The sequence below is a fragment of the Ambystoma mexicanum genome, chromosome 5q (assembly GCF_040938575.1).
Source record: "Ambystoma mexicanum isolate Mex_15411 chromosome 5q, UKY_AmexF1_1, whole genome shotgun sequence".
Taxonomy (NCBI): Eukaryota; Metazoa; Chordata; class Amphibia; order Caudata; family Ambystomatidae; genus Ambystoma; species Ambystoma mexicanum.
In genome coordinates this window covers 118936081-118961608 of record NC_090933.1, presented here as the reverse complement: position 1 = coordinate 118961608, position 25528 = coordinate 118936081, and the positions used below count along the sequence as shown (strand labels likewise).

At 47.0% G+C, this 25528-nt stretch overlaps 1 protein-coding gene across 1 annotated transcript in view; it reads right to left on the bottom strand.

The window, feature by feature from the left end:
* Positions 1-25528, bottom strand: part of LOC138497284 (uncharacterized) — a 901742-nt gene that overhangs the window by 843214 nt on the left and 33000 nt on the right. The window lies entirely within an intron of this gene.

The window sequence follows — 25528 nt, the reverse complement described above, 5'->3', positions numbered from 1 at the left end:
TCGGGCAGCTCGACCATAGATCAGGGGGCGGGTTCAAGCGCTATATGTCATTCCCCGGACCGGGTACCTGCGTTTGGCACCATCAGACTAGTGATGGTACATGCATTGTTACAACCCAGTACTGAGGTCTCACATTCAGTTACCGTCATCATCGATTCTGGTGCCACTGGTAATTACATAGATATCAATATGGCCCACACACTCAATCTCCCTCTCATCACTAAGACCCGACCAGAACCCGTGCAGACTATAGACGGGAGTTCGTTAGTTTCTGGCCCTGTGAAACAACAGACAGCACCTCTCACTTTGGTCATAAAAACTACCCACAAAGAAATCATTAGTTTTGACCTGATATCCATGCCTCAGTACGGCCTTATTTTGGGCATTCCTTGGCTGCGTCTGCACAACCCTTTGATCAATTGGAAGACCGGTTCTGTGCTTTTTGAGTCAGAAGTTTGCCAGGCATTTTACCTCACATTACCTCCAACTGGGAACACTCCAGCCCAACTCCTCAGTACTGTTTCACAACTCTTCTTGGAACCCTCTTCCGTTCCCTTGGCGGACACACACATTGTTGGTCTTGTAGCAGAGACAATTCCGGAGCCCTATCAGGACTACCTGGACGTCTTTGAGAAGGGCTCATCGGAAATCCTTCCACCTCATAGGATGTACGATTGTCCTATTGAGTTACTACCAGGTTCTGTTGTCCCAAAGGGTCGTATCTACTCACTATCTCCCACTGAGGAACAGACCTTGAAAGCTTATATTCAAGAATCCTTACATAAGGGTCAAATACGCCCATCTTCATCCCCAGCGGCCAGTCCTATCTTCTTTGTCCCAGAGAAGGAGGGAGACCTCCGCCCATGTGATGACTATCGACGCCTGAATGCCATCACCAAAAAGGATAGGAATCCTATACCTCTCATCACGCCTCTATTAGATCGTCTCACGCATGCTTCAGTGTACACCAAGTTGGATCTCAGGGGTGCGTATAATCTAGTAAGTGTACGAAAGGGTGATAAGTGGAAAACGGCCTTTTGCACTTGTTACGGGTTATACGAATATCTGGTCATGCCCTTCGGCCTTTGCAATGCGCCTGCTACATTCCAGCGCTTCATGAATGAGATATTTACTGAAATTCTAGATGTATTCATGGTGGTCTACCTAGATGACATTCTCATTTTTTCACGTTCTCAAGAGGAACACATCCTATACGTAAGGGAGGTACTAAAACGTTTACGCATGTTCTGCCTTTTTGCAAAACCCGAAAAATGCCAATTTCACACCGACAACATTGAGTTTTTGGGGTTCCATATCACTCCTGACGGCCTCACTATGAACCATGCCAAAGTCAAGGCAGTATTGGACTGGCCGGTTCCTACCAATCTTAAAGCATTGCAGTCTTTTTTGGGGTTTGCAAACTATTATAGAAGATTCATTTCTGGATTTTCCTCCATAGCAGCGCCTCTTACTCTTTTGACCAGTCCTCTTGTTCCATAGAATTGGTCCAACGATCAACAGCTTGCATTCGATACCCTTAAAGATGCGTTTACCACTGCTCCTGTCCTTCAACACCCTGACAGTGATCTTCCTTTCATAGTCGAGGCGGATGCGTCCCAGTTCGCTTTAGGGGCAATCCTATCTCAAGAGGGTGCCACTACTGGACAATTGCATCCAGTCGCCTTTCACTCCCGGAAGTTCACCCCCACAGAGTGTCACTACACAGTGACTGAAAAAGAACTTCTAGCTGTTAAAGATGCTTTCCAAGTCTGGTGCCACCATCTCCTGGGTGCTAAACAATGGGTGACGGTCTTCTCGGACCATCAGAATCTTCGCGATCTAGCGTCACTAAAATGCTCAAATAGCAGACATGTCAGGTGGGACCTGTTTTTTGCCGCTTACGATTTCCAGATCATGCATCGTCCTGGTACTGTTCATGGAAAGGCGAATGCTTTGTCTCGCTCTCCTGGGGGGGTTTCATTACCAGCCTATCCTGAAACCTTGCTAGATAAGAAACATGTGATATGTCTTTGTACCCCTTCTCTAACTCTGTTGGATATGGTCCGCTCGTGGGTTTCCACTCATCCGTCCTTACTTCCAGACTGGGATTTGGTATTACAAGATGGTCTGCCCTTCTTTCAGAACAAGTTGTTTCTACCTACCACTGATGTCCGCAATCTAGCTCTTGAATGGTCCCATGATCTCCCTGTTCATGCACATCCTGGTCAGCGAAGAACACTCTCACTTCTTCAGCGCTGGTGTTGGTGGCCTTCCATGAGAAGGGATGTAGAATGTTATGTTAACACCTGCTCTGTTTGTGCCCAATCCAAACATCGGAAAAGGTGCCCGTTGGGACTCCTACAGCCTCTACCCATACCCCCGAGGCCTTGGTATACCTTGACGATCGATTTCATGACAGACCTTCCCAGGGTTCAGGGTTTTGATTCTATTTGGGTTGTGGTAGACTCGTTCACCAAAATGGCACGGTTTATCCCATGCTCGGGCATTCCCTCTGCTCCTGTCCTGGCGGGATTGTTTTTTAAGTCCATCGTCTGCCTTTTCGGTTTGCCGTCAGTGTTGGTCTCCGACATGGGTCCTCAATTCACTTCTCGCTTCTGGCGTGCCTTGACTAAATTAGTGGGGATCGATTCACGTTACTCTTCGGCCTACCATCCTGAGACGGATGGACAGACCGAGAGGGTCAATCGAACCATGGAGCAGTACCTGCGTTGTTTGACTATACAGCATCAACAGTCCTGGTTTCGCATCTTGCATATGGCTGAATTCACCTATAACAACGCAGTGCACTCCTCCACTGGTTTCTCTCCCTTCTATGTCTTGTATGGTCAGCACCCTAAGATCTTGCCCATCCCGGATTTCTCGCTTTCTGGTAATCCAGCTGCCTCTTCCTGCATCAGAGACGTCTCGGCTGTCCACGCGCAGACCTTGCTGCACCTCAAAGAAGCCCAGGATTCAATGAAGGCTGCAGCGCACCGGAAACATTCTGTTGTTCCTTCATTTGCTATGGGGGATAAGGTTTGGCTTTCTTCTCGCCATCTACATCTGCAGGGTTGCCGCAAGTTGTTGCCCCATTTCGTTGGTCCCTTTGTGGTCTCCCGGGTCATCAACCCTATGGCCTATCACCTTCGAGTCCCAGTTTCGTGACGGCTTCACCCTGTCTTTCATGTCTCTCTTCTCAAACCTTGCCATGGTCCTACCCGTCTTCGTTCCCCTGGGGCCCCGGTTTCCCCTTACTCCCCGGATGTCTTTGAGGTGTCTGCTATTCTGGGTTCTCGTTTGTTCAGGGGGAGTTTGCAGTACCTAGTGGATTGGAAGGGTTATGGCCCGGAGGAGCGCTCATGGATCTCTGCGGGTGATGTTCATGCCTCTCGTTTGGTTTCCCGTTTCCATAGGGACAATCCATTGTGCCCACGGGGTCATGTGCCTTTGGGGGGGGCTCTGTCACGCTATCCTCTCATTCCGTCCCTATTTCACAAACATCTATGACAGGCAACACTCACAATGCATCAGTTACCCCTGCCAGGTTCCCATTCCCTGTCACTCCCAGTGGACGGGTGTCATGTGAGCGGGTTTACCCCAAGGGCCACATATGCAGACTCAGGAATTCCCCGTTCCTTCACTGGCGTCTGCCATGGCGTCTGCAGGAGGGAGGGAGCAGACGCCGGCTACAGGATGCTGCGTGCAGAAAGTCATTTCCGCGATCATTGAGATCATTGAGATCTAAACAACGCTCACGTGTCACGCCTGCGGGTCACGTGACTCGCGGATCATGTGACATGGAAGTATCCACTACTTAAGCGCTGAACTTCCGCACTTCCGCGCTTCACAGCTGTTCTTTGGAGGACTCTGTTCGGCGTTCGGATACTTTGTGTTTCACGGCTCTTGACTCTTGGACTGTTATTCGGATTTGCTTTGTTCTCGTCCTTTGGGTCTGTTTGCTGGATCTTTTGAACTCGGAACGCCTTTTGGACTGTCTTGGATTACCCTGAATGGACTTGGCATTTTCCTCTTCATTGCATTACGTTACCAAGTACTTTGGATTTTGGTCCTTTTGTTTTCATCAGTTACAGGAGGGCAGGTTGGGTCTATACCCAGTCTGCAGTTCTTCTCCCTATTGTCATCAGGGAAACCTGCTCACGTGCCCCTCCACAGAATTTTCACCCATCATAGGATTCTGGGCTCCATCACCTATCAGCTTCGGTAAGCGCTGCTCTTTATCCTGTTTATTTACTTGTACTGTACTCGTTTCATTGCTAATAAAGGTTTTCCTTTACAGCTGCCTTGGGTTTCGACATTCCGTGGTTCCGGGCTTCAAGAACTACCAACCTGTGCCCTCAATGATCGCATAGGGAGTAATCTTGTATTCTCTCTCTGTGGTACTTGGGGACGGAGGTATCATATTCTTCACGACAATCAAGCAACCTGACAAAATCCACTAAGCCCCCTCCTGCTGTGTCTCTTCAGGTCTCGACAATCCTAATGGGGTCTCGGCAGGGGCCACACAGTAACACCGGTCGTCCTCAGCACCCACAACTCTGGGCCTCCAAGGACGCGGCATGCTCCCGGTCCCGGGCCATGGATCAGGGGAGGGCGTCTACTCCCTGCCATGCCAGAGAGACAGGCTATCAGGCGCTGGGCCTCCACATCCTGCAGCAGACGTCCCAGCCTGCTCAGATCACGGTTTCCTGGGCGGGAAGCAGCCCAGACGGGCCCCCCGCATACACAGTGCATATAACGGCACACTATGCCATCAGGCGCCCGTCCCTCTCTCCGAAGGCCGGCCCCTCTAGTGGCCGTGGCAGAGGCCAGGAACCTCACTCACGGGCAATGTTGTTGGGTCCAAAGGTGAAAGGCAGTCGGACCAGCAGCGACCTCCTCGTAGTACGAGCGTCCTCTGTCCCCCGGGCCAGCGCAAGGGTCCCCACCGGGCGTACAGCAGAGCAAAAGCCAGCTGCTCAGCCAAGGAGAGTGGGGACGACAGGTGGTCTTTTGGGAATCAGACAGGCTCAGTATGAAGAGCAGATTGTCATCGGAGGCAGGTTTCCCCACCGGGGGCGTGGTGCATTCCTATTCGGCAGCGCCCTGTCTTCATCAGCGCTCGATCGTGGGCCCAGCCACGCTCTGCATCCCAGGCCACAAGTGGCTGAAACCGCTCTTCAGTTTGCCCAAATGAGCCAAGAGTTGATCAGATGGTTCCCCCCACCTGCAGAGCCCTGTGTGTGTATTTTCAGGGCCAGGGGATCTCCAGAACCGCCACTGCTTTTGAGTCTTTGCTGGTTTCGTGCAGTGCTAACAAACTAAGCAGCCATTATAGTAGCTTCTCAACAGTGCCCCCCCCCCCAGTTGCAATGAGCTTTCTAACATTATATCCTGCCACTTTGAGGGTCATGGCTAAGCAGTACAATTCTAGGCCTATGCAATTCCGCTTGGCTTACTCACATGATACAATCTATGCCCGTGGCAGATTTCTCGATCATACATAATGAGCTACAGTCTGGTGACCAACCCTTATTTTGGTTCTCAGGCAAAAGTGTCTCGCCTTTATGAGTGATATGTCATGTATCACTGAGCCTACCTTTGCACCAAGCAGTTACTAACAGACCGCACAGACCTATGGGCTTCTTGTTTCTGCCAACTAGTCACTTTTACTTGCAGCTCTACCACAGCATATCACTAATCATGGCTGTAGTTTTGGTTTGCCCAATACAGCTGCATGGTCAGTTCTGACGAGAGAACACAAAATAATCCTTTCCAGATGCTAGTAACTTCCTTCTTCCAATCAATATAACTTTTTCCTCCAAACTCCTGTCCTTAACAAGCAGTTAGATACAAAATCTCTCATCATAGTAATTTCATTCATCCTTCCCTTGAGGGTCATCTCCTCCTGCCAGCACTGGAGCTGTGTCTCCAGTGCTGGCAGCCTCCTGGTAGTCTTTCTTAGGCTTTGGTTTTGTTTCCCTCTGTATCTCATATTTCTCATTGATAACTGGTGGGTCCTGTTCGGTAAAAATAACCTCCCCCAGTCTCTCTGTGTTTCTTGACATTGCACCTCCAGCAAACAACTCCCTCACTGTTAGTAATGATCCTTTTTCTCCTCACAAACCCCATTCTCTCTGGCAGCTAAACCTCCCCATCAATGACTCGCTCTCCAGATGTCAACCCCCCTCCACCAATAACTCTCTCCCACTGGCAAACCCTTTTTTTCCAGTACAACTGTCCTCTACAGAATGTCCCCCTCCACCCCATCTTCCTACCCTCACCTCTCTCCCTCAACCTCCTCTACCCTCAAAAATCTCTCTCTTGCCAATCTCCAGAAATCACCATCCTTCAACTCCTTCCCTAACACTCAACCCTGCCAAATTGAACTGGCTGCTTAGGTGGTCTTGTCTCTTCTTGGATGGCACTTAGGGACATTGGTTGCACCAGGCTCTGCGGCATATGTCAGTTTGTGATAGGGTCATATGCATAGGGTTGTGTGGCCTCAAGAGGGTGGGCCTAAGCTAACATTAAGGACTTCTGCCTTCTTGGATTTTAGAAGGACCCTGGACATCGGTGTTGTCCCTTCTCTTCCTTCTTGCAGCTATGTTTGCTAGGACTGCTTTATCCTGGGTCCTTCTGCTTTCATACCATTTGAATTAAGAGTCAGAATACCATCTGGTAAGCACGAGAGCTGTCTGGTATGATCATAACTCATACGTTGATAGCAATGTTCAACTTTGTGGCTCCCATGTATTTCACAGGAGCGGGAGAATGTCACGGCTCGCTCCCTTCGCTCCCGTTCCCGCCACTTGGGGGCATGTTTTGGGGTTTCTTCCCTACTGGACATTTCCTCCAAACCTTATGCTACAGTGTCCTGATGAATTGGGAGCGCTAAAACCTTATTTCCCAAATTACTTCCCTTCCGGATCCATTCCAGGTTTTTGGCAGCCAGCATGCTACTGCTGCTTTAATCTAATGACTATGCTTCCCAGAATGCCTGGCTCACTGCCTCACCTCCTCCCTTGCAGGACAAGGCTGGGTGGAGGATAGGCAACACCTGTGGCTGCAGGTGCAGCAGGCGACACGCCTGAGGGGTGTGCTCGTTAAGCAGCTTTAAAAGCCTCAGTCTGCTTCAGTCCAGCGCTGGTCATTGTTGCAGCGTTCCTGTCTTGACTGGTCCCTTGTTCCTGGTTCCTAGTTTTTGTGCCCAGTTTCTAGTTAGTGTTTCTTGTTCCTTGTCCTGGAATTCGTATTTGTATGCCTAATTGATTTCTGCCTTTTGGAAATCCCTTTCTCCCTTTCTCTGTCTGCAGGCAGCCTTTCTCTGAGCTTTCCTTTTGCTGTAGCCCAATTGCCTGTGTTCACTGTTTCCTAGAAATTGTCCTTTGCTACTGAAAGACTTGTTGCATTAATCTTTCCTTTACAGGTTTAGTTTCCTGCCTTTTCACCTTGGATGGGTGGGAAAGTTTCCCTTTTGATATCGTTTTCACTGCTCCTGATCCTTGCCTTCTATTGGGATCCATGCCATGTTTTCCTTTACACTTTTACATTTATTTCCTATTTTATTATTAGGTGTGGGAAGCTGTTGTAACTAGCTCCTGTGTGATTATCTTTTGTTTTCCACACTGTACTATTCCTTCTTGCCTCTTGACTTGGGCTTAGGTATTTAGTCATCCTCACTCTTTGCCTTTACTGCCTTCTGGGTTCTTGTTTGATTTACAGGGTTGTGGGTTAGTACTGACTTTTGAGTGGTCTTTCCGGTCCTCGTGAATACGGACATCCAAGTGGTCTTTCCGGTCTTCGTGAGTACTGGCATTCATGTGGTCATTCCGGTCCTTGTGAGTACTGTTTCCAAATTCTTTATTCAGTACCGTCTAGAGTGTCAGCTTACAGATTCTGTCCCTGCTTGCCCTCTACGTGGGCTTAGCGCTGTCAGTATCTGTAAGAGCATAGTGGGTAAGGAGTTTGCCGACTTTCCTTTCAGTCATAAGGAGGTTCTAAGTGCTTACCCTACATTCCTTTTCATATAGTGGTATACACGAGTCTTGGGTATTGAATGCACGTTGTTATATTCAAGGTTGTTTACTGTGTATTTTGTGCACATTTCCCCTGCCATATCCATCGCCTTCTTCCTTTCCTGACAGAGAATGGGTTTTGTTTACTTTTTTGTCTTTCGCATAAAAAGCAAGTCAATTTTACTTTGTCCACTTGCAACTTTGTATCTGTGGAGCTTTCTAAGTCTGTACAGATGTGACTCACAATACAAAATGTTTCCCTCTGCATCTGTGTTTGAAATGTTGCAAGTCTTTTCTTTAAAGGGGAAGCTTTTATTCCCTAGGCTGGATGTTTAGTTTGGTCGGCAGCTGAAATGGGTCTCTGAGGTGATCAACCTCTTAGAAAGGTGTATTTTTAAAGGTCTTGGGCTGCACATTTTCCCCCTGATGGTGATGTGTATCTGTAGGAGTTGTGGAGTTATGTGTGCCACTTTGGGGGTCATGGATGTCTTTGGAGTCAGTGGTGAGGGTGTGGGTGATACTATGACTGTCCCCTAGTGATGACCGCCATACAATAGATATCAATGGGGTGAACAGGTGCCTGTGGTCTTCTGTTACTGTTCCTTGACTTAGTGTGGGGACCCAGTTGGAGTGATCTGGGATCCTTGTATAGCTCTTCTGTGTCTAGTATCCACTAGGTTGTGGTGATAACCGGCCCCTTTGACCACCCCATTGCCAGAGCCCAAGGTCAGGCATTAGAGTTAATCATAATTGGATGGTGGCAGTCGCTGTGTTGTATCTATTTTACGAATACAGATTGGTAGTCTTGTAGGAGATGGTCCTGAGTATTCCTTTTGTACAACGAGTTGGCAATAGTCTTCTTGATCACTTTGCTGAGGATGGGGAGGTGCGTGATGGGGCGATAGTTGGAAAGGTCATCCAGGTTTGTTGTGGGTTTATTCAGCAAGGGAATGATCTGCCCATTTTCATTTGTCTCTGTGAAGGCATCTTGTGTGAGTTATACCTTGATGACATTGAGAAGTGGTATGAGTATGTCAACTGTGATGGCCTTCACAATGCAGATGGGAAGGATATCATCTTTGTAGATGGTGGACATGAGGGATGCATTTTTTACCTTGGGAAATAAGGGGAATACTTCACTTGTGATGGACCTCATAATGGAGATGGGAAGGATGTTTGCTTTGTAGCTGGTAGGTTTGAGGGTTTCAAGAGTGTTGGTCAGATCTTCTCGAGTAATCGTCCAGAATTTGGTTCATCTTGATATGATGAGGCTGGTGTAGGTGGGACATCTGTCAGTCGATGACAGTTTTGTAAGGTCTGGCATGAAGTTGACACATTGTTTCACAGTTTGGAAGATCATTTTGCTCATGTTGGATGTTTCAGAGATGGTGGATGGGTAGTATTTTGCTTTGGCTATGTTAATGAGTTCCATGTGTGGTGACTGTAATTCTGTCATGGTGATGAGGCCTTTTTGTTGGTAGAATTTCCTACAGAACTTTTCTTCTTTGCAGATGGCACACTTTCTATCAATGAGTTCACGTGTGCAGCTGTGTGATTTCATCAAGAAAGGCTTTGTTGGTTTGCGGTGGTCAATATATTAGGTGCAGAGTGGATATCTGATAGTGGGTTAGCAGGAAGTGGCGAGTGAGGAGTTCCATGGAGGTGGGTGTTCTTTGCTCCTAGAGAGTGCATGTCCATAGGTCTTCTGGATGAGTGCGAGTCCACCACCATTGTTCCCTTTGAAGTCCTTGTTTTGGATGCTGCAGTCTGCGTTCAGGTGACACTACTCAAGCATCGAGCAGCATCTCCCCAGAAAGTATGCGCCAGAAAGGGATAACTCCTCATGATTGGATTTCAGTGAAGAACACTGGAGCTACATAATGACGATGAGTCATCTAGCGATCAGGGTGAGGACTCAAAGGCTGATGGCCCAATGTTAGTTCTTTCAGAGGAACGTTTAATTATGAATCAAGCAAAAGTCTCAGTGAAGAGTGGAAGAACGGTGTTCAAACTCTGGAGTAACTCCACTCCCAACATACAGCTATTTCACAATCTCCAAAAGACAAGCACCCCCTCCTTTTTAAGCCCTTCTAGTTCAGAACAGATAGTTTTTCCACTATCCTCCTCACCACAAAATTCAGGCCCAACATGAGGCACCTGATAGTACCTCCTCTCCACATCACTTTGTCAAGGCCAGGCATACGTGAGTTCAAGCAATGAAACTGGGCCACCAAACAAGGGCTGTGCATATCCCTGGTCACCATCCAAAACCTCTCTTCCCCATAACCATACCATTTTTCAGGTGCTGCAATTTGCATTGAATAGTTACAATATAGAATGGCCTGAACCTCCTACTCACCATATTCCTCAGTCCCTACTGCTGGAAGGGTTGTTCTTAATCTATTTCCATCCCAGAAAGATTTAAGCAAACTAACATGAAATGCAGGATGTTCTATGAACCCCACGGGTCATGGGAAAAATCCACTTTTCAACCTAGATTGGTCCAATGAAATGGTGACTATATTCATTCTTCTCCTTTGACATAGGTTGATAACCACACTAATTCTCCATTCTGATCATTTGGAGCTGCACGACGATTGGCATCAGCAAATTCCTTATATGAGAATGTCTAGACTAGACCTCAAAGCCAAGATTGCTCTTTGTAGATTTACCCTAATCGCCCAAAGCCACTCCTCAACATCTAGATTTAGGGACAATTCAGTGACTTCCTTTCACAAAAACCTAGGGTGTTGGCCCTAGCTACAGAACAATAGAGACATAAACATGGAGTCATTGGATGAATTATTATAACAGAACTTGACCAACCATACCAAATCTACCTAGCCTTTTTCTGCGTGAAGGTGACAATTACAATAACCTAAGCTTTATTTGACAAAGAAGCATCAAACCACAAAACAAAAAATAGCAAAATGACAGACACAATTCTCATGCAAATCTAACAATAGTTTAAATAATGAAAACAATAACAGTAAAAAAAAATACAACTTAAAATCTTGATTACAAATATTTCATAGTTGAAAATGTGTATTTCATCTATAGGATTATGTTAGCACTTCTCCCTAATCCTCCATGCTTCTTTATTCCATTCTTCCTCCCAAAATGTTCCACACCCATTTCATCTTAAGACTGGGACAAGGAAGAAACAACTGAGAGCTATGCACACTTCCATTCATTCACACCACTTTGGTACTGAGACGAGGTAGAGGATGTTGGAGGAGTTCCATTGTAATAGCCAGGCATGTCCAGCTAATAGATGTCCCCCTAGTCACCTGCAAACCTGTAAAACGTCCCAGGTGTATAAGAAGGGCAACCACCCAGCAGAAGGGGGGAGACGGCCTGGAAAGAAGGACGCAGTTCGTAGACGTAGAGCGGGCGGGAGAGGAACCGCTGGAGGGGAGGCGGGCTGAGCAGGAGTGTGAAGGAGACGCCCGAGCCAGAGCGGCCCATGAGAGGGTCAGAGAACCTGCTGTCCTCTCTGCCCGGTGTCCACAGCAAGAGCTGTGGGACACAGAAGCCGACCGAGCGCTGATTTCCCACCAGATGTTTCTTCGTAGCAACTCCACAGTATCTAAAACGAAGATTCCTTGACAACATCGAGTCATGACACTGGTTAAGCATGGTTAACTGAAGATCGTTGTGGGAATTGTGAGGGGTCAGAAATGTGACACGGACCACGTTGAAAAGTTTTCTCAACACATGCCAATTTATTTGATTTAAAGGTTGGATAAACGACTCACTAACCCCACGCTGACGAGGATTTCCCTACCTAAAATAAACTAAAGGAAACACTCTAATAAAGGATATCTGTCCCTCACACTTTTACATATAACAAATGAATAAGGAAATGTGTGGCAGTTCAAAATAACACACAATTGAATTTACAAAGTAACCACAGTCTCTCTTCACAACCTGGGGGAACTCCCCTGCCCCAGGCTTTAAAGTAATTCTGTGCCACAGTTCAAAAAAAGAACACAAGGAAATCCTGGATTTCAACAAAAGTTTCAATACAGTTTTATGCCGCTCCGACTGGTCAATGGAACAAGTTCTCAGTTCATAAATAGCAGCAATGATTGTCTTGGTCAGGATGAATTTTGCCACATCAAAAACATTTTTTTTTTCAAAGAAACGAAATTCCTTTCCAACAGCTTTTCCTAAGCTTTTATTTAGTACCACAAATAAAATAAATTGCCTCTGCCAGAACCACTCTGTAGCATTGCTTCCACTGCTACCTTGTCTCCTGCCACGCCAGGCCCACTTCTCCAAAGATTTGTCATAATACTGCCTTGCCCGAACAATGTTTCACATCAACAGTGCTTTGGTGGTTTAGATCAACTGATAAGAGGTTCATAGCATTTCAAAGTGTTCGACAAATGGTAGCTTCAGCAACTGCAACACCGCTTCATAGGAAACAAGATTCACATTGTTATTATTTTACCAGTGATGCTCCTCTCCCTCTGGCTATCCCTTCCCCAGAAAGGCAGCCTTTTTGACCCTCTTGTTTCCCCAACACACCAGTAACCAATGATTGCCAGGATAAGGTTTCTTTCTGCTTCTGCCTTGGATTTGGCAATGCAAGTTTCTACCAGCTTTCACCAAATGTTGGACCAAATATGGGCAATGAGTATCCCAGACTGTAGACCTTCAATAAGCCCCCTTCTGCTGTTGGCAATCTGGACTAAATTGTGCTTGCCTAAGATAAAAACTCTTTTGGCTTTGGCAATGCTTGTAAATCTTATCTTTTATCAATAGCCTCTCTTGGCTTGGGCAATGCTTGTAAGTGTTAGCTTTTAATAGTACCCCCTGGATTTGCTGGGTTTTCCACATACTCAGAGCTTTAGCCTTACAGTCATTCGCATTGTTTACAAACTGTTGCTTTTCACTAGTTAGATATTTTAAATCACCTGGGGAATCACTTTCACTTCTACGCGAGTGCCGCGGCTGCTGCTGCTCAATAGTTTGGTATTCAATATTGCACTTTCAGCTCCTGTCTCTTTCATGCAAGCAATGCTTACTCACTGAATGTCTTCCTGAGTTGCGCAAAGGGGATTGTAGCGCTCCGGGGTCACTACAAACCTGTGAACTCACCGGATCGGACACGCGCCTGCATTCCCTTCGCTGTTCGCAGGACTTCTGCTTTGGTGGATTCCCGCTTCTCCGCAGGCTGCTTCCTTTAGTCCGCCTTTGCCCGCCCCACCAGTATCTGGAGCTTCTCTTGCTCCAGAGATCTTCTGATGCACACCAGCCACCAGAAATCTTGCAGAGGCCCTCGGGTGCACACAAGCCACCTGAGACGGCCTCGCGGGAAGGAAAGCTTCCCCTGACTTCACTTCCCGCTGCACAGCCTCCACAAAACGAGTCTCCCAAGGGCAAGCTTCTTCCTTGCACGCTTCCCGCTGAGTGACCTCTGCCCTTCCAACTCCGGGAGGCACGGACCCTCTCAGAACCGACAGCTGCTATATTCCACACAAGGGTCCCGGCGTCCTATCTCTCTCCTCCAGCTTCAGTACTGGTGGCCTGCACATGTCACGCTGCTTCCCGCTGCTCTCCTGCTCTCTTGGTCTGCACTTGAGGGGGCTTTTTAAGCCTCCAATCTCCATTAGATGTGGATCATTGAGATTAATGAGACTACTCATACAACCTTGCCCCTCTTCAATCCCTTTCCTCATCGCAGTACATAGGGAATTATGGGACTTGAAGTCCCCAATAACAAAGTTGGTTTTCTGGCATTGATTTTTACTTTTAAACATACTTTGTTCCTCCCAATATTCTTTAAAGGAATTTCATATGAATCAGACACCAAGCTTAATTGACTAGGAATATGCAATTATTTTAAGCTGTTAGTTTTCTTAAGACTTTCATTCATGTACATTTGGGCCTAAGAGAGGTCTCCAGATTTCCAAGTTTTAAGATCTTTATAAGGAATATTATTCCTCCCGAGGCTGAGGGTTAATAATTGATCTCATTCCTATTTACAGGCAGACCTTGTGAAATATCAAAATGTTTCTTGTAACAAGCTATTACATACTTAGGCATTATGGAGTTATCCTTCCCAAAAGATGGTAAATATTGTGTCTCATCCCACGGCTCCCTCTTACTCCCCTGGGCCCTTTCTCCTCCCAGGTGATCAACATCACCCCCAAGGTCAGGATCAGAAAGCATCTGCCTTTCCCTGGCTACCTGGAGGAGACTTTAGGCAGGGAATTAGTAAGGGATCTGTAGGATTCATTACAGAAGGTACAACCTTTTGGCAACACATAAGAGACATAAGATTCGCATTTGACCGTGGATCATGACACATTGCTCATATTGGCGGAAGTCTGGCTGAACACTGGTTTTACTTGTAATAAAATGATCCTTTGAAATCAAGGGGACAGGAACTTCTTGTCCTGCCTTCCCACTGAAACGATAGGGCATGGCCTTGCTATGAAGCTGCCTAGGTTTAAACGTTATAACAAAATTATATTCAGTGAAAAAGAGGGAGAAGAAAAGTTGCCCTGGAGTCACTGTCTTAGCAGAACTTAGCAAAAGTAAATTATATAGGGGTCTGTGTTGCTCCCAGGTGAAAATTGCCCGAAAAGGACCTGTTATGTTTGGACTCAGTTGTAAACAGGTCCTTTATGCTCTCTTGAGAATTGTATTCGTTTGCACAACAAAGTTCAAAAAGGAGGTCTAACATGCTGGTGAAATTGCCTTTATGCCTCTGTTTTGGATGTTGCAGTGTAAACTAAGTAAACACTGTCTGCTATTTATTCATGGCAGCTAATGTTTGCAATGGTTTCTTATGGAATCCACCTGCTTTTTGTTGGTGTAAAACACAGGCGGATTCCCTAGAAGTCCATACATTTACACCAGCATGTACATGTTGTTGTCAACCACATAGGCATAGTCACACCATTGGGCATTTCCAGCACTTGATATTAACATCTTTCAAACTCCAGGATGCTTTACCTCTGGAGGTGCTAGTGCTGAGCTTTGAAACATGCTTGAAAGTGAGGCTCTTATACCTGAGTTTTAATCTGAGAATCCAATATATGTGGAACTCTCAGGAATGCCAGGAATGCCTGTAACATCAGTAATACCTTCTGTCACAATACCACTCTTAACCCAAGGATGCACTCAACAAAAATAACTATTTGGACCATCTGGGTCGATTGGACTTGTTCAGTGCCTAGAAAGCTTGAGGCTTTGCACTAACTAGCTCCTAAATAGGAGATTTGTTATTGATTTTCTAAAGGAATAATTGGATAAGGCATATTTAAAGAATGAGGTCCTCCAAATCTAGAATCTCTGATGTCTAGGGAGTAGTATAGGAAGGAAGATGCTCTACCAGTGCTATTTTCCCTCATATTTCCCCTGTGAAATTGATAAGGAAACCCCCATCATAAAGAAGGCCAGGCATACATGCTAACAGAAGTAAGCAAAACTTCATTAAAGATATCTAACTCTTTCATTAGTCCTTCTCTCACACTTTTTTCTTTCTTTGAGTATCCTATTATTTCCTTTTCTAAATCTTATTCTATTGCCTTTCTGATCATCTATCAACCCCCTCTCTTCCTTTAAAAGGGATTTGGATTCTCTCCTTTCATTTATTCTCCCTCTCGATATCCCATTTTTTCTAATTGCTGAATTCAACCTCCATATCTCAACTACTCATGCAATGTCTCCTCTTCTGTCATTACTTCAATCCTATCATCTTCATCAATACCCTTCTCCTCCTTCTCATATCTATGTCTCTCCTCTTGACTTCATTTGCTCTTCCTCTTCTGGTTTTCCTATCCCTGTAACATCCTATGTATTTCTCTGATCAACATCTCAACTCTTTCTCTTTCCTTCCTTACTCCCTTGCAGACCATCCTCACTCCTCTTCTAATTTTTTTAGTTGATCTCTTAACTATTTTCTTCCCTGCCTTCTCTTGCATAATTATCCAGCCTTTCAGGCAATGATGCACTATTTTCTCTTAATACTTGTATTTTCTCTACTCTCCATTCTCATTATCTGCCTAACTCTTTCAAACTTCTCCTAATACTTCTCAACCATGACTTTTTCCTACACTTCTCTCTTTCTCTGATCTTACCTCTACTATGCTGAGTGATGCTGGAAGAAATATCGTTTTTCAAGCCTCACTTAGCTTAGTGTCGCTAGATCAGAACTCCCTCTCTTCTTTTCATTCCTCCTATGAGTCTTATCACTGTGCTGCCAAAACGCAATATTTCTCTGACCTTACTCTTTCTCATCCAACACTTTGACGGACGGTATCAACTACTTAATCATACATTAGTGCCCTTTCTTCAGAATCTTCTACATTTTCCACTCTTTCACCCTTGGACACACAATTTCACAGAAAAAGTCGATCAGTTACACTGTTCCTGTTTTCTTCCCCTCAAAGCCTCCCTTTGACTTTTTCTCCTACATTTTCTTCATTTTTCTTTTCACACCTCACTGACACCGATACTTCTCTCTTTATAACCGGTGCACATCCCCCAGCCTCACCCTGTGACCCAGGGACCTCTCTTCTTATTCATAAAATGTATCTGTATTTGCTTCCCTTTCTAACTGCTCTTTTTAATATCTCTCTTTCTACAACTGATTCCTGCTCTGACTTCAAGCATGCTACTATTCTGTCCATTCTAATAGAACCTTTCTCGACCCATGTTTTCCTGCTCATTATCACCCTTTCTCTCTTCTTCCATTACTTTCTAAAATTGTTGAGAGAGTTATCTACTCCCAGGTATGTCACAAATCTCTCCCCGTCTTACCTGTTTTTGTTGAGTACTTGCGACCTTCTGGGATTTCTTCTTTTTTACGGTCCGGGATTTGTATAGACCCGAACGCTGATCTTCGGCGTCCAGCGTGAGCATAGCGGTTCAGTTTCCAGGAGAGTTCAGAAAGTCTATGGTAACACCAGGATGCAAACAAGTTACGCTCGGAGGCACGGAGGACCGTGACTTGAGCGCAGAAGGTTTTCCAGGAGTTTGGAGAGGGTAGGAATAGGACAGGGAATCAAGGAGCTGGGAACAAGGAATCAAGCGAGAACCCCGATCGAACTCCGGCAAAGCACGTCCGACTACAGGTAGTGTAGGGGAGGACTGGTCCAAAACGACCCCCCTCGCCTGCACTTTCTCCCCAGGTGAGGACGGTGGCTCTCTTGGGCGTCTCCTCGTGCCACCCGGGCCCAGGTGGTGGAGGGCACGCCCACTGGAGACATTGCCCGCACGTATTAATTGCCCGCACATATCGAATGCCCACATCTATTGATCACAACACAAGTTTAGTTAGGCCCAAAAACCATTCTCTGCCCAGTAAAGATGGTGTGAGCTCAGCGCACTGAAGCGCGGCCCCCACCCTTGGAGAACATCCCTGCTGCCGCAGCACCCTGGTAGATCCGCTGCGAGCACGTTCCCACGAACAAGACGGACATGAGCTAGCGTAATAGCCTAACATTGTAACAGTTCACCTCCCGCAGTGTATCTTCGTTCCCAGCATGACCCGGCCAGCAGGCCTAGACAAATGAAAAGAACAGTAAAATGGTCGATTATATGCCAGACAATCTTTGTATATTAATGCTGAGACTACTTGCAAAGGATGCTTTTCTCTTTCATAAAACCCCTTATATTACAAAAAGCCTGTAGGACGTATGATTACAAGAGATCATGCCCCCACGATATAAGCGATGGTGAGCATATACCATTGCAGTTGGATGCTAATAATGAAGGAACGCACCAAGAATTTATCTGTTACACGTATTGCTGAGATACTTACACCCCATGGGCTCGCGCCATAACTAAAGCTAATGCTGCTAGAGTACACGAGAAAGCGGATGCAACTATACTATGAACTTATTAAAGAATGCGCAAGAGTACACGTATCATGTGTGAATGTCTGAGCCCCTCATATGCAACCACCGTCACGGACGGTGGCGGGTCGTTCTCTATGTACTCCACTGATCTAACCACTACCTCATTTACCGCGAATGTATATGCATGTAACTGAAACGCTGTAGCTGCTAGAGTGTAATGTACAAATATGATGCTCGATCTGGGTATAATCAAAGCGCACCCAGCAAAGGTTAAAAGCATGTTTTGACGTGATGTTAAATAAGTATTATAGAAAGTGTTCAAATGTTTGCGATGTCTTTTACTTGTATTCAGCAACGCACGAGGGAGATACCTTTGTGAAATACTTGCAAGGCCATTCCCCCTCCCACCCTGTGAAGGCTGCCAAAGGCATGAGAGCAGAGACCGCGCCGCGCTGCTTTACCTCCCCCAAACCAGACTGGAGCCGCTTCAAAGATTTGTAACCCCCTCTGTAGCACCCAAGGCCACCACCCGCCACCTGCATTATTTACAGCACAGCAGTAAACCTCTGCCTGAACGCACGCGCCCCCTCGTAAACCTTACAACCCACCGGACCATCTCAGACTTATGGCCCTGTGCAAACAGGACACCCAACACTTTGACAACACACAGCGGAACATCCATAACAACTTCTAACAAGGCAGAAAGACATGTACCGCCCGTGCCAGGCCCTGAAGCTTAGCCCCTCGACCTATGACCCCGGTCAACAGGACACTGGTAACCATGCCCTGACGTATTGGCTCCAGTCCCCTCACAAGGTGCATTCATCCTGTGTTGCATTAACCTGTAGTATAACCTATTGGAAGATTTACTAAAGAAGATAATACTGAAACGAGTGAATGACTGCGGTGTGCATGGCCTAGGGCAAATAAGTCAGGAAAGGACATTCATCTCTGACATTGGCCGCGATGGCACGACAACACCAGCCGGATGAACTCCGCCACCCTGCCAGGCCAAGCCCAACCCACGAGGCTGCCCAGTGACGTCTTCCAGCCAAAGCCAACCACATCACAGCAGCACCTATAGTTAGTCGTCGCCACCCAATCCCCTTGAACTTGTGCCCCCTATAGTATGTAGGTTCTTATGACGTTTTTTGTAAATATATACGCCTGTCTTTGCTATTGTCAGACAGAGCGCTCTCGGAGTTTGCAGAGTTCTTTGCATGCCCTGTTCTGATTGATAAACTCCCATTTACGCTCACCCGCACTCTGTCTTGGCCTTATTCCCATTTTGGGAGAGTCCTTCATTGTCTCTCATTGCGGGGAGGATCGTGCTGTTTGGGGACGCTTGCCTTCAGTAGCGGTAGCGTTGAGACACGCAGAGCCGCGGGGGCATGTCTCTCTTGTAGGATGAGCAGCGTGGAATGCATAGACTGATCCGGAGTGGTCCGTTCCGAGCGGCCATGTTGGAAGGAATACTGCATGCAATCCTCTGCGAGTCAGGGACCAGGAGGACCAGAAAGGACGTAGACGACGGTTCATGACAGTATGCCTCCTCTGAAAACCAGCTCCTCCGGGTTTGCCCGGATGGATCAGATGGAATCGTCGGATCAATCTGGGCGCATTCATGTTTGACACTGGTTCCCACGTACGCTCACGGAAAGGGTAACCTTTCCACTCAACCAGATATTGTAGTTGACCTCGTCGATATCTTGAGTCACAAATCCTGGAAACCTTGTTTTCCTGTTGATCATTTACAATAACAGGGGTAGATCTAGGAGCTGTTCGGGATGACTGAATGTAAGGTTTTAGCAGAGAAGTGTGAAAGACTGGATGAATCGTTTTCAAAGATTCAGGTTACCGAAGTCGAAAGGCCACTGGGTTGATAATTTCTTGTATGGAAAAGGGACTGTAGTATCTGGGAGCCGGTTTATTAGGGCGCAGGTGTCTAGGAAGGAGCTTCGAGGATAACCAAACCTTATCTCCTACTGAATAGGGAGGTCCAGGTCTTCTTTTAGAGTCAGCATAACGTTTGACATCTTTTCGGGCCCTTTCTAGGTTTTCTTTAACCTACTTATGGACTGTGATGAGGTTTTCGATCCAGGAGTCTACTGCAGGTACTGGGGTAGGATGTGGGAGTACGGAGGGTAGGACAGATGGATGGAAACCTGGACTACAGAAGAAGGAACAGGTCTTGATAGCTGAGTGATCTGAATTGTTATAAGCGAACTCGCCCATAGGTATTAGGAGTGACCAATCGTCCTGAACTTTGGTGGCGAAACAACGTAGGTACTGTTCGAGAGTGTGGTTGACACGCTCCGTGGCTCCATTGGTTTGTGGGTGGTAGCCAGAGGATAAGGCACGTTGGATTCCTAGAATACGACACACTTGCTTCCAAAATTGAGATATGTACTGGGGTCCTCGGTCTGAAATGATTTTGAAAGGCAGCCCATGAAGTCGGAATATGTGTTCCAGGAAAATTCCGGCAAGATCTGATGAGGAAGGTAGTTTGGATAAGGGTGTAAAATGAGCCATATGAGTAAAAAAGTCAATAGTGACCATGATTGTTGTGTAGCCTCAAGAGGGTGGTAATGAATTCCCAGGGTCTTGTTGGTATTGCTGGTTGGAGTAGGATCCGGCCGGCTTCTTATTATCATGTTTGTTCTGATTGCAAACGGCGCATGTTTGGACATGGATCCTAATGTCATCCTTCATCTTCGGCCACCAAAACTGTCTTTGTACTAAATGGAGAGTGTTGGTAATTCCACAATGTCCTGAATGTAAGGTATCATGACATAGCCTTGTGATTCTTTGTCTCAGTCCAGGAGTGTGAATAACTAGGCGATTGTCCTTGAATAAATATCCGTCCTTTGCTGTGAGATTCCATTTGTTATTTCTCTTGTGCTCCTTCCAGATGTCCGAAAGTCGAGTTTGGCCTTGGATATTCTCCAGGACGGTGAGTGATTGGGCAACAAAGATTGTGTGGGGAAACATTTTTGGAAAGGTCCGATCCTCAGGGTTTTCATAGTCGGGACGTCTGGAAAGGGCATCAGCAATTATATTCTGTGATCCAGGGACATGATGGATGTGGAACTGATACTGGGCAAAGAAGATGGCCCAATGGGCCTGACGATTGTTGCTACACTCCAAGGATTGTAGAACTTGAAGATTTCGATGGTCCGTACGGACATGGACTGGATGCCTAGCTCCCAGGAGTAGATGTCGCCACTCTGTAAAGGCTTGTCGGATGGCTAATAGCTCCTTTTCCAAGACGGAATAATGAGTCTCACTGGGAGTCAGAGTTTGTGAAAGGTAAGCAATGGGGTGCTCCAATTTGTCCTCAAATTCCTGTTTTAGGACTGCTCCTATGGCTTAGTGTAGGAATGGCCGGTTAATGTCGGGTTGCTCTAGGATAGGGGCTTGAGTGAACAGTGTCTTTAATCATTGGAACGCCTTGTCTTGGGCTGCGGACCAGAGAAATGGGGTATCTTTCTTCAAGAGAGAAATGATCGATTGAACAATTTCAGAAAAGGATGGTATGAACTTTCGGTAAAAATTAGCAAGTCCCAGGAAGGATTCAATTTGTTTCACGGAAGTGGGAGCTGGCCAAGATAGTATGGCCTTTACCTTTGAAGGATCCATTCCAATTCCTTCTGGACTAAGGACAAATCCTAGGTAATGAACAGAAGTGACGTGAAATAGGCATTTCTCGGCTTTAGCCAGGAGTTTGTTTTCACGTAATCGTTGTAGGACTGCCTTAACATGCTCTTCATGCTTTAGAAGGTCCATGGAGTAGATCAAGATATCATCCAGGTAGACGATGACGAAGAGGAATAGCATATCCGCGAACACCCTATCCATGAAACGTTGAAAAACTGCTGGGGCATTAGCAAGTCCGAAGGTATCATGATGCCTACCCCCAGGGACCCAGACCACGTCCAGCAACCCCGGAAGCAGGCATCAAGTTATCCTAAGCAAGCCCAACAACCCCTGCTAGGGGCTACTTGGGTCCAGTCCTGGCGCCTATGGCACCAGGCTCATATGGAGAGTCAGTCCTGGCGCCATAGGCACCAGTCTCATAGATTAAAACTTACCTGATGCAGACCATGCTGCAAACTTACCTGTTGCAGACCATGCTGCAAGAGCTCCAAGCCAAAGGAGGCTTAGAAGGGACTGCTTTACTTAGGGACTATTTTTTACTCGGGCGGGGCTGGGAAGGAATACTTACCTGGGACTACTTTGGAGGCTATTTAAACCACGCCCGAAGGGCAGCACACGCTTCGCGTTATTCTGCATCCAGCAGCGTAACGCTCACCGTGCCTGCAAGTCTGCATCCAGCCTTCTGCCATGTCCGCTTCGAGTTTGGAGCTCCTAGAAAAAGGGAGAAAGAAGGAGAAACGGTTAGAACAAGAGCAATACCTTTAATCCATACCTGAATTCCCGATCCATCGCGCCTTTGAGCTGGAAGAAAAAGTTATTTTATGCGCGTCACCTCGCCTGCTGCAGCGCCGCGCTGAACTCACCGGCCTTTGCAGCATCTTCACATTCCAAGGCATCCTCCTGCATGTTCCCGCCGCACTCCGGCACCTAAGGAGAAGACAAGAACAGCAAGGTGAGCCAAGGGAATACACAGAGGAATATTAGTTACCCCCCCATAGACTTACCTGATTTTACCACTGGGGGTACTATTCCTCTTCACGGGTCGGAGCAGCTTCCACTGCATCTTCGCCGAACCCCGGCCCCTAAGGGGAAACCAAAGGAAAGCAAGGTGAAACAAAGGGACTAACAAGGGGAACCCTCCTCACCACAATAGACTTTCCTGATTTTACCGCCAGAGGTATTATTCCCCAAGACTTCATACTTTCTCTCAGCACCTGAATAAGGGAGAAAGCAACAGGTTACATATTGACATTATTTTATCGAACTGTGTTGGAAAATACAAATCCTTACCAGAATACTACCGGTTGCCACGAGGAACTCTTCATTAGGGTCAAGCTGCAACTTGCAAGGAATCGGACAAGACTGAAACCCAGGCATTTGAACTCTTACGAACTTAATACTTACGGCGTCTTGCCGGGAATCTCGGAGTCAATATTGCTCTGGAACTCACCAATTCCTTCGGGCCAGTGAAGCAACGGGTTATCAACGCGCCCCTGCGCTCAATGCAGGATGCAGAGCTCATCTTTTCAAACCATCAGGTGAGACTATAAGAGGGGACATCAAAGGTGATCTGTGGGAAGAACAGCGGGGATGGGGGGATTTACGCTCAACTCCACGGATGGTTAATTCCCTTTCTCCATTTGCAGAAGAATATTCCTACGGGCCAAGCAAACAAAGCTAGGTGGGCCAGTCCAGTCCGTCATCTCGGCACTAGGCGTCACATTGGTGGAGACCGCAGCTGTCCAGTTCCGATCGACACTTCTGTGGGAGCCAGGTGAGCGTAACAGAATGCGAAGCCTACCCACAAATTCCCACCCGGGCGTTATGGATACCTCAGAGACTGAGCAATTGGCCCAATTACTAGGGGAACTGAGGGCTGAAGTGCATTCTGCCCGTCAAGAAACCAATGCTCTTAGGAGAGAACTGATTTTGTCATAGGAGCGAACTGATGACCTTGCTAGGCAACTATTGCAAAGCCAGGCTGGACAAGCACCCCTACCTGGTTCCAGGGGAAATCCAGCTCCTGTGTTATCGAGTAACCCTGTGCAAATAAACCTACCAGGAAATGTTCCATTAGCTCCACCCAAACGCTTTGCCGGAGATCCAAAAAGGCTCGCCGTGTTTATGAACCAATACCGCTTGCACTTTTTATGCAGACCTGGAGCCTTCCCAAACGATCAAGCCAAGGTAGCCTTTGTATTGTCATATCTCAGCGGCAGTGCAGCTGATTGGTCAATTCCACTAGTTACTCAGGATGACCCAATTCTTTGGGATTTTCAGGGCTTTCAAACGAGTATGGAAAGACTATTTGCCCGGCACTCCCAAGGACAGGCCCTGGATAACAACTTTCGTCCCTACGACAGGGTAACCAGGACCTTCTATCCTACATCGCAACCTTTAATAGGTTGATAGTGGAAACTGGATGGCCTGAGGTAAAACGAATCACGTTATTTCATCGAGGGCTTTGAGGAGACCTCAAGGATTTCTTGGCTCAAATCGTGAACCCACCTCAAGACTGCGCTGAATATATAGACTTAGTGGTCCAGTTAGATCACAGACTTCAGAACAGAAAGGCTGATCGAGCAAAGTTGGAGAATCAGGTGTTGGTCAAAACCCACGCTAACCCCAAAGGAGCAGATGCTTCAGAACCCATGCAAATCGGAGGGGTTAAAGGATCCTTATCCCAGAAGGAAAGAGAAAGGAGACGGCAAATGCAATTGTGTCTATATTGTGGAACTTCTGGGCATTTTCTACGGGATTGCCCTGTAAAACCACCCAAGAAGGTGGTAGGAGCTGCTGATAAAAGCCATATGGAGTCAGACTCGGGAAATGACCACGCCCGACAAGCGTAGAGGTCTACTTGCAGAGCTTGAAGAAGGATACTCAGACCTCGCATTTCATCATACCAATGGTCCTCGTAGATCCAGGGCAACCATCGCGTATGCACTGTAATGCTCACCTGACTCCCACGGGGGCGCTGGCCTGGTTCGCGCTGCTGTGACCTCATCTAAGGTGATGCGCAGGGTTCGGAAGGCGGACTGGACCGGGCCCCAGATCTGGCTTGTCTGACTCGCAGAAGTATCCTTCTGTAGGTGAGAATAGGGGGTTAACTGTCTGCGGGGTAATGCAATCGGCCTCCCCCTTACCCCTTCTCACCCTCCTCAAAACCCTTCTGTGCTTCCCCGTAGCGTCTCACCTTAGGGTCTGGAAGGACGAGCTCTCCATCCTGCTTCTGATGCAGGGGCGCGTTGGTATCCAGTTACGTCACTGGATTTTCGGATGGGTGAGAACCAAACTTGCTTGGCTTCCAGGTAAGTTTTTCTATAAGTGGTTCCCCTTGTGTCCGTGCATTAATGTTCTAATTCTAGTGTCTTTTTCCCCATAGGGGCCGGGGTACGGAATGCCTGGGAACAGGCACCGACCCAAGGTGAGCGGTGAAATCCTTGTGGAAATCAGGTAAGTCTTTAATGAGTGTTTTGGTAATGTCTTTTCATTCACTCATTAACGCTGATGTCTTTTTCCCCTTAGGGGCCGGGGTCCGAAAATGCCTGGATGCGGCGCGGACCCAAAATGAAAAGGGAATGACCCAACAGGTAAGTCTTGACATGGAGTTTTAGCTTCCCTTTTCTCTTCTTTCTCTCACCTTTGTTCTTGTCTTTTTCTCCCTAGGCGCGGGGGCGCGACTGCGAATCTGGATGGTCGCTGCTGAACATGGAGGCGCCCTGTAAAGGTGAGTAGAATGCGGCGCTGCAGCGATCGATGCGATGTGCTTTTAAAAATAAATGTCTTCCTTTTCAGGATTGTCGGCGAAATGTCTCTGGGATGCAGATTTAGCAGGTGAGGCCTTTTCCTTCTTCTGTTCTCTTGTTCCCTTCCTTTGCAGGTGATTCAGGATGCTGGCAGGTGTAGCAGAAGTCAAGATGCAGGAGCAGACACGGTGAGCGTCCAGCTGCTAGATGCAGAACAACGCGAAGCACGTGTGGCTGATCGGGTGTGGTTTAAATAGCCTTGGAAGAAGTTCCTAGAATGTGTCCTTCC